The sequence below is a fragment of the Gastrolobium bilobum genome, unplaced genomic scaffold (genome assembly GCF_033153095.1).
Source record: "Gastrolobium bilobum isolate Gb01-03AN ecotype WA unplaced genomic scaffold, APGP_CSIRO_Gbil_v1 utg176449, whole genome shotgun sequence".
NCBI lineage: Eukaryota > Viridiplantae > Streptophyta > Magnoliopsida > Fabales > Fabaceae > Gastrolobium > Gastrolobium bilobum.
This window is the reverse complement of record NW_026898581.1, coordinates 86,717-95,136: the sequence shown is the minus strand read 5'-3', so window position 1 is coordinate 95,136 and position 8,420 is coordinate 86,717.

Below are 8,420 nucleotides of genomic sequence, written 5' to 3'. Positions count from 1 at the left end.
GGCCAACCGTCTGGCGAACATGATGATGATGAGAGTCATGTTAGAGGAGTTGAGGACTGGTCCTGCTGTTGGCCATTTTCCTCCGCCACGACCTCCACCTCCACCCAGTCTGCAGGACGACAGTCAGAGTCAGCTGGGTGATGGCAGCCACTTTACGGGGGTCATGTAGACCGTCCCTGTGCTTGTTGAGGATCGAGATGAGATCGATCGCCGGCTGAATGCTTTCCGTAAGCATAAGCCACCTACCTTTGATGGATCTTATGATCCTGTTGCTGCGGCGCGATGGCTACATGCGCTGGACAAGATATTTCGGGTCATGCAGTGTACGGATCCGCAGAAGCTTATGTTCGCCACCTACATGCTGGAGGGCGATGCCCATGAGTGGTGGACGAAAACTTCTCATGTCTACGAGATGCAGGGCCATGTGATGACGTGGCCATTCTTTGAGGATTGCTTTCTGGGTTAGTATTTCCGTTATGATGCTCAGGAGAGGAAGCAAGGGGAGTTCGACAGGTTGGTTCAGGGCTCGTTGTCTGTTGACGAGTACCTGGCCAAGTTCAATCAGCTGGTGAAGTTTGCACACTTTCGGATGGCGAGGCCTACTCCAACATTCTTGGCTGCTAAGTTCTGCATGAGACTTAGTGAGGATATTGCTGGTTACCTTGCTGGTTCTGCTTCGAGGGACTTTGGGACACTGGTGCAGCAGTGTCGGGATATCGAGGACTTCTACGACTCGAGTAAGGCCAAGAGGGCCAAGGTTGCTGAGACGACGAAAGTAGCTGGTAGTTCCACTTCTTGGAGGGACAAGAAGTTTGGGAACAAGGGCAAGGGAAAGCAAATGGCGGCTCGACAAGCGCCAAATCAGTTTAAGAGAACTTTTGCTCAGGGGAGTGCAGCGAGACTTCCTGCTCCCAAGTGTTCGGGATGCGGGAAGACTCATTTTGGGCCGTGTTCTACCGGTCAGTTGAGAACGCTATCTCCCACTGAGGCGGACACTCAAGAATATCCTCAGGAAGCACCTCGAGGAATTCCTTCACCACAGGAATGCCAGTGAGATCCTCCTGTGTCCCACTCACCAAACCTCCCAACATGATATAACCAATGTCCCTGCTCACAAGTCTCTCCTAGCCCGTAGCAATAAAAGGCGAGGAACTGGTTGTGGAACCACACGGAGACATCACCACCCGCTAGGCACAACAATCAATCAATCAATCATCACACAACTATTGGACAATCAATCCACGCCAAAGATGATTTCCAAATTTAGCCATGGGTAATCCCATTTCATCTACCGAGAACTCACGGCCATCCCACTAAAACACGACATCTCGATGTACAGTGGTAGTATCACACTTTCCTCCGGTGGCGGTAGTCAACCGCAACGGTGGAGAAAGCACAAATATGGGCAACTCAAGCCCCACAGCAATCGGGGTTGCAATAAAGGAATGCTTTCCCCCGGAATCAAACAAAACAACAACAGCAATTCCACCGATGGAAACATTACCTCTGACAAGGTTCAGAGCTCTATCTGACTGCTGGCTATCTAGGACGTAAACCCGTCCAGTGGTCGGTGGCACTGCAGGGGCCTCAGCAGGTGGAGCATGAATCATCCGAAGATGGGCCGCCTGAACTGCTGCAGTCCCAGCCACTGAAGTATAGCAATCCTTGGCCATGTGGCCACTCTTTCCACACTTGAAGCATATCAGCTCCCTAGTAACACAACGTCCCATATGCTCCTTTCTGCATCCCGGACATAAAGGAGTGGAGGAAGGTCTAGCAAAACCTCACTGCTGTGTAGAAGTCCTCTTAAACTGACCAGGCGCCTGCCTAGCCGCAAACTATTTTCCTTTGCCCTTTCCAGCAAACTTTCTGTCTTTCCAGGAAGTGGAACTGCTCGTTCCTTTTGTCTCAGCAATCTTGGCCCTCTTGGCCTTACTGGAGTTGCAGAAGTCCTCGATGTCCCGACACTGCTGCACTAGTGTCCCGAAGTCTGTCGAAGCAGAACCAGCGAGGTAACCAGCAACATCCTCATTAAGTCCCCTGCGGAACTTAGCATCCAAGAAGATCGGAGTAGGTCTCTCCATCCGAAAGTGAGCGAACTTAACCAGCTCATTGAACTTGGCCAGATACTCGTCAACAGACAACGAGCCCTGCACCAACCTGTCGAATTCCCCCTGCTTCCTCTCCTGCGCATCATAAGGGAAGTATCGACCCAAAAAGCAATCCTCGAAGAGTGACCATGTCATAACATGACCCTGTATCTCAAAAGCATGAGAAGTGTTCATCCACCACTCATGGGCATCGCCCTCCAGCATATATGTGGCGAACATCAGCTTCTGTGGATCAGTACACTGCATCACACGGAAAATCTTGTCCAGCGCCTGAAGCCATCTCGCTGCAGCAATAGGATCATAAGACCCATCAAAATAAGGTGGCTTATGCTTGTGAAAAGCATTAAGCCGGCGATCAATCACATCACGGTCTTTAGCAGGCTCCACATAGGGTTCCATCACCCCTGTGAGTTGACCAGTGCCCTCAACATAGCTCTGGCTCTCGCCCTCAAGACTAGGTGGAGGCGGCGGCGGTGGTGGCGGAGGGAACTGACCAACAGCAGGACCCGCCCTCATCTCCTCCAACATGACCCTCAACATGGTCATGTTCGCCAGCCAATTTGCCTCAAGAGCATCCTCTGTGGCCTTCTGGTTCGTTTCTCTAGCAGCGCCCATCATTGCCACGTTGGCCAATCTAGTGGCCTCCTGCATCTCAGCCAATGCAGTCAGGATTGGATCGGGTTGACTGACACGAGCTGTCGAACTCGCACAAATTAAAAATTATTTTTTATTAGGGTTCAGAAAATTTGTAGTAAAGTGGAAACACTAAGTCATCTCTCAAGGAAATTATTTTGGTAAAAATCGCTTATGATGACAAAAAATTAAAAGGGGGGGTTTTGGATTTTGATTGAATAATTAAAAAGGCAAATTATAAATTTGGAATAAAAATTCGTAATGAAAAATTAACCAACCTAATGTTAGGGTTCCATGGACGTCTTTCCTCGGATAAAAAATGTCAGAATCGTGATTGATTGTCAATTGAATCAGAATCCTTATTTCCAATTGACGACCCTTTCTAAGCGATCGCTTAGCATTTGATCAAATACGGTGCTTCTACTCATACTATCGCAGAGTATCAGCCCGTTTGATTTAAGGTCATAGGGTCAATCAATCTAATCATCAAATCTGATGATTAATCTCTTTCCATAATCGCAATCGCGAACCTCAGATTGATTATCCACGATCGCACGATATCAATCTGAGTTGGGAAGGGAAACGAAATTGATTTACAATAAAACGCAGACCCTCAAGACTAATCCTGGAATCCGTTACCCTTAGGTTGATTAAAAAGTTCTTAGCCTCGCATGGCTAAGGTAAACATGATTAAAATAAAATAAAAAGAAGAAGAAGAAAAAGATGAAGAACGCGAAGAACGCTCCAGAGAAAGTGCTTTGATCCCAGAATACGAAAATTCAGAATGAATCAAGTGTTTTCTACTCTGCCGTCATATACCCCTACCCAAAGCGGGTTAGGGTTCAGTTCTGATCGTCCCATCTATCTAAAGTGCGAAATAAAATAAATAAAATAAAACTTGGCTTTGGGCCACTTATGTAATTGGGTTTTAAATTACAAGTCTAAAACTTCAGCAAAACACGTTCTTCTTGGCGTCAGAAATCTACCAGCTTACACTCCGAATTGGGCTTCGATATCTTCATAAGAATTGTAGCTCTCTGTGTTATCTGAAAAACCCAACAAGAATAGAGTCAATCCGACAACTGTGGACCGAGATATGGCCAAAATACAGAAGTAACGTAAAGCTGAAAAATTCTGACGAAAATAAATTAAACCCAATCAAACACTAAAAATGTAAATTAACTCAAAACATCATTATTTTATTCAAATAAATCTTAAAAATACTAATCAAGAGTAACAAATAAGTGTAATAAAATATAAGTTATCAAATCCCCCCACACTTATCTTTTTGCACTCCTGGACAAAAACTAGAACAGCAAAAGAAAGCAAAGAAATAAGAGAAGAGTGAAGATCGACCTATCCTTTCTAATAATTAGCAAGTATACAAAAGATAACAAAAATCACAAGTCTTGAACAGATAAAACAACCAGGACAAAAATTCCTTAATCTCAAATCACAATACCAGTCAATTTCAACTGCAACTGCTAACTACACAAAAATGGTTCCTCAGATGATGCTCTCAATTTTCTCTCAAGTGTATCAGTTAATTCAGTATATCACTCAAATTAACTCAAGATAAATCATCCTACCATAGGCTTGCTCAAGTTCTACTTCTCCACTGCTAATAACACATGTATGCACAAATCAAGAGGGCTTTATGCAGGGTTGTAATGGGGCTGAGAAAGCTAAACACCTCAGAAATTTACAAAAAGCAAAAGTTAAAAACTACAATAAGAAGACAAAAACAAAAATGATGAAAAGATAGAAATAAACACTTTTTTTTTCTTTTTTTTTTCTTTTTTCTATATATATTTTTTTCCTTTTTGCTTTCTTTTTTATTTTATTTTAATTTTTTGCTTTTTCTATTTTTTTTTATACAGTAAAACCACATAGCAGAAAAGAATCAGATGGTCACCCCCCACACTTAAACTTTTGTCCGTCTCGGACAAGCCTTCACACTTAAACACAACATCACAGTGAAACCAATGCTCAGTAAATCTCCAGGGTGTGGAATTAATTGGTTTTTCACTTAGGCTTGTAATGCGGCTTAAGAAATAAAGGATATAAAGGCTCAAAGGGGCTCACCAAAGGATAATAATGCAAGGATGGCTATTTGGCTAAAGTGGGAAAGAAAAGAAAGAATGCCTCAATTATATTCATGCATGCAAGTGAAAAATGCAATTTCAAAAAGAACAAGAGCAAGTTCTAGAGGACAACAATCAAGAGCAGAATCACACAAGAAAGAAAGATTGGCCTACAGATGAAGACCATGTCTACAGGCTCAAAACCTCACAAGGGTATACCAAATCATGCAATCAGCAGCACAGAATCAAGTAACAAGTAATGCAATCCAAGAATCAAGAACCAAGCCTAAAAAGAAATTTCTATCAAACCTTGTGATTTAAGTATAATCCATGTATAACTCACTAATCATAAGAGAGAACAAGAAAATTAATCAACTCTCTCTTCTTCTTTTTTTAAAATCCAAACATGAAAAACAAAGCTAAGAAAGGAAGTGAACTCCCTGCTCTCCTTAAGGAGGGTAAACAGCATCAGTGAGCAGAGCCTCTGTCTCCACAGGTTGCTTCCGGGGTCCTTCATGAACAACTTTGAGGTGATGGCCAATCATTGTGCAAGTCTTCCCCATCTGCTTATCACGCAACTTTGGGGGCTTTATTTTCGGTGTGCATTTCTTCTTCTCTTGATCCTTTCTTCCAACCTTATGCAAACTTTTCTACATACTAAAAATAGAGGAAGAACTTTTTGGTACCCATTTCATCTTGGGTCCATGAGGGTTAGGATCAAAATCATTACCAGAATGGGGAGTTTTGCCTAACTTCACATTTAGTACAAATTCAGAATTAACATTAATAGGCAAGTCATAATCCACAGGTAATGCACAATCACTAATCAATTCAGAATCAACCTTATCAGCCGCATCATGAATCACTTTTATGCATGAAACTGAATGATCAACCTGAACCTTAGAATGCTTCATGGAATCAAATATACTAAAATGTACAATGCTATCACCAAATTCCATGGAAAGAGTCCCAGCATGCACATCTATTTTGGTCCTTGCATTTTTCAAAAAGGGCCTCCCAAGTATGATTGGGGGCCTACTACTAGGTGACTCACCCTCCATATCTAAAATGTAAAAGTCAGCAAAAAATATCAGGTTATTAACTCTGACTAAAACATTTTCAATTAAACCAGAAGGGTGAGCATTGCTCCTATTGGCTAACTGGATAACAACACCAGTAGCACGCAAAGGGCCAAGACCAAGGGACTTATAAACAGAAGCAGGCATGACATTAATGGAAGCACCTAAATCTAGCATAGAATCATCAAATATAGAACTTCCAATAATGCAGGGAATAGTAAATGTACCTGGATCTTTTCATTTCTCAGGCATGGGATGGATGAGGGCTGATACATTGCTGCTCACGCTAACTAGCTCGTCCCCTTTCAGCCGCCTCTTATTGATGCATAATTCTCTTAAGAATTTGGCATATTTTGGAATCTGCTTGATCGCATCTAAAAGAGGAATGTTAACTTCAACCTTCCTGAATCTATCTAGCATCTCCTTCTCTTGTGCTATTTCTGCCAATTTCCTGGAATTGATGGCTCTTTGAGGGAAGGGAAGCGGAACGGAGAACTCAGGTTCAATGTCAAATTTTCGCTTCTCTTGCGCTGTCTTATTTTTTTCCAATGCTAGTTCATCCTCAACTGTAGCTTGCTGGGGCTCATTCAGTTGTTTGCCTGACCTCAGAGATATAGCGATGACATTTGCATTCCCTTTTGGATTTGGAACTGTTTGCGAAGGAAGAAAATTGCTGGAACTTTGAGGTTGAACCTGACTCATTGATGTTGCCAACTGCCCAATCTGTGTTTGCAGGTTCTGAATTGTAGATTCGGTCCGCTGCTGGAATTGCAAGTTACTCGTCGCCATCTGTTTCACCAAATCTTCTAGTGAAGGACCGCAGTTGTTCTGTTGTTGGGCTAGTGGCTCCTGTTGCAATTGATGTGGAGGTGCAGCCTGCTGGAAATTTTGCCTCTGCTGATAAGGAGGAAGGCTCTGCTGGTTCAGGTTCTGATTCGACTTCAAGTTGGGATAATCCTTTCAGCCAGGATTGTAAGTATTGGAGAAGGGATTGCATTGCTGCTGCTGATACTGCGATTTTCCAGGAAAAACTCCTACTGCAGCTACTGCCTGGTCAACTAGAGGGATGTTATCATGAAAGGAGGGGCAGACATCTGTGGGATGAAGAGGATTACAGCAGATGCCACACGGGTTGCTCATCTGTGGAGTGGGAGGCTGCACTATTTGTGTTACTGCCAATTGTCTCACCAGCGAGTTTAACTCATCAAGCTTATTTTCATTTCTTTGATTGTCCATGCTTGATGCTACGGTAGGAGCTGCTAAAGATTGGACTGTGGATGCTTGCACTTGGAACACCGCACTGCTGTTCACTCTGGTGCCAAATTGCTGAGTATTGGCTGCCATCTCTGCAATCAATTCTTTTGCAGCAACAGGTGTTTTATTGACCAGGACTCCACCACTAGCTGCATCTAAAAGATTTATGTCCATGGGAAGCAACCCTTCATAGAAGTACACAATCAGCAGTTGATCTGGGATTTGATGGTGCGGGCAGCTTGCACACGGCCTCTTGAATCGCTCCCAGTACTCATGCAAGTTCTCCCCATTTGCTTGCCTTATGCCACTTATTTCCTTTCTGATCGAAGTGGCTCTTGAAGATGGGAAGAATTTTTCCAGGAAGAGTCTGGCCATATCATTCCAGCTTCCAATGGAGGATGACTGCAGGTAGTAAAACCAATCCTTAGCTCCACCATCTAAAGAAAATGGAAAAGCCCTCAGCTTGATTTGCTCTTCATCTACTCCTTGTGGCTTCATAGTACTGCATACCACATGTAACTCCTTCAGATGCTTATGAGGATCCTCACCTGCAAGACCATGGAACTTTGGCAGCAAATGAATCAAACCAGATTTTAATTCAAATGCAACAATTAAATCAGGATAACGAATACATAATGGCTGATAATTTTCACATCAGGTTCAGCCAATTGTTTCAAACTTCTGTTATCCATGATTTCAGAATTAACTAGAGAATCACTTGAAGAGGTAAAATCTACTCTATTAAAAGAACTAGAACAATTAAAATCAGTATGCTCAGAAATAGGATCCAGTTCAGTAATTCTACTATAAGTCAACCTACGAGCTCTTCTAGCAGCATGCAATGTTCTCTCTATTTCAGGATCAAATGCAAACAGATCATTAACATTGATATTACTCCTAGTCATGCATCATAGGCGCAGGCAGAAAGCAAGAATTGATACTGAACATACGAAAACACACGGAACTTATGAAAAACAATAAAAATAAATACAGAAACAATAGCAAACGATTTTTAAAAATCATGAGACCACCAGACAAAATTTTTAATTGATCCTAGGAACTCAGAAATCAAATAAATTTTTTTCAAAAAAATAAAATAAAATAGTAAATGAATGAATTTGGCGAAATCAAGGCCTAATTCGTGGGGCATAGCCCCACGACTTTTGACAGGGATGATCATCTTCTTCAGCTCACCAATTTTCAGAGCGATCAGAGCAAGTTGAACAATAGCAGAAATACCCGATACGTCCTGAAATTTC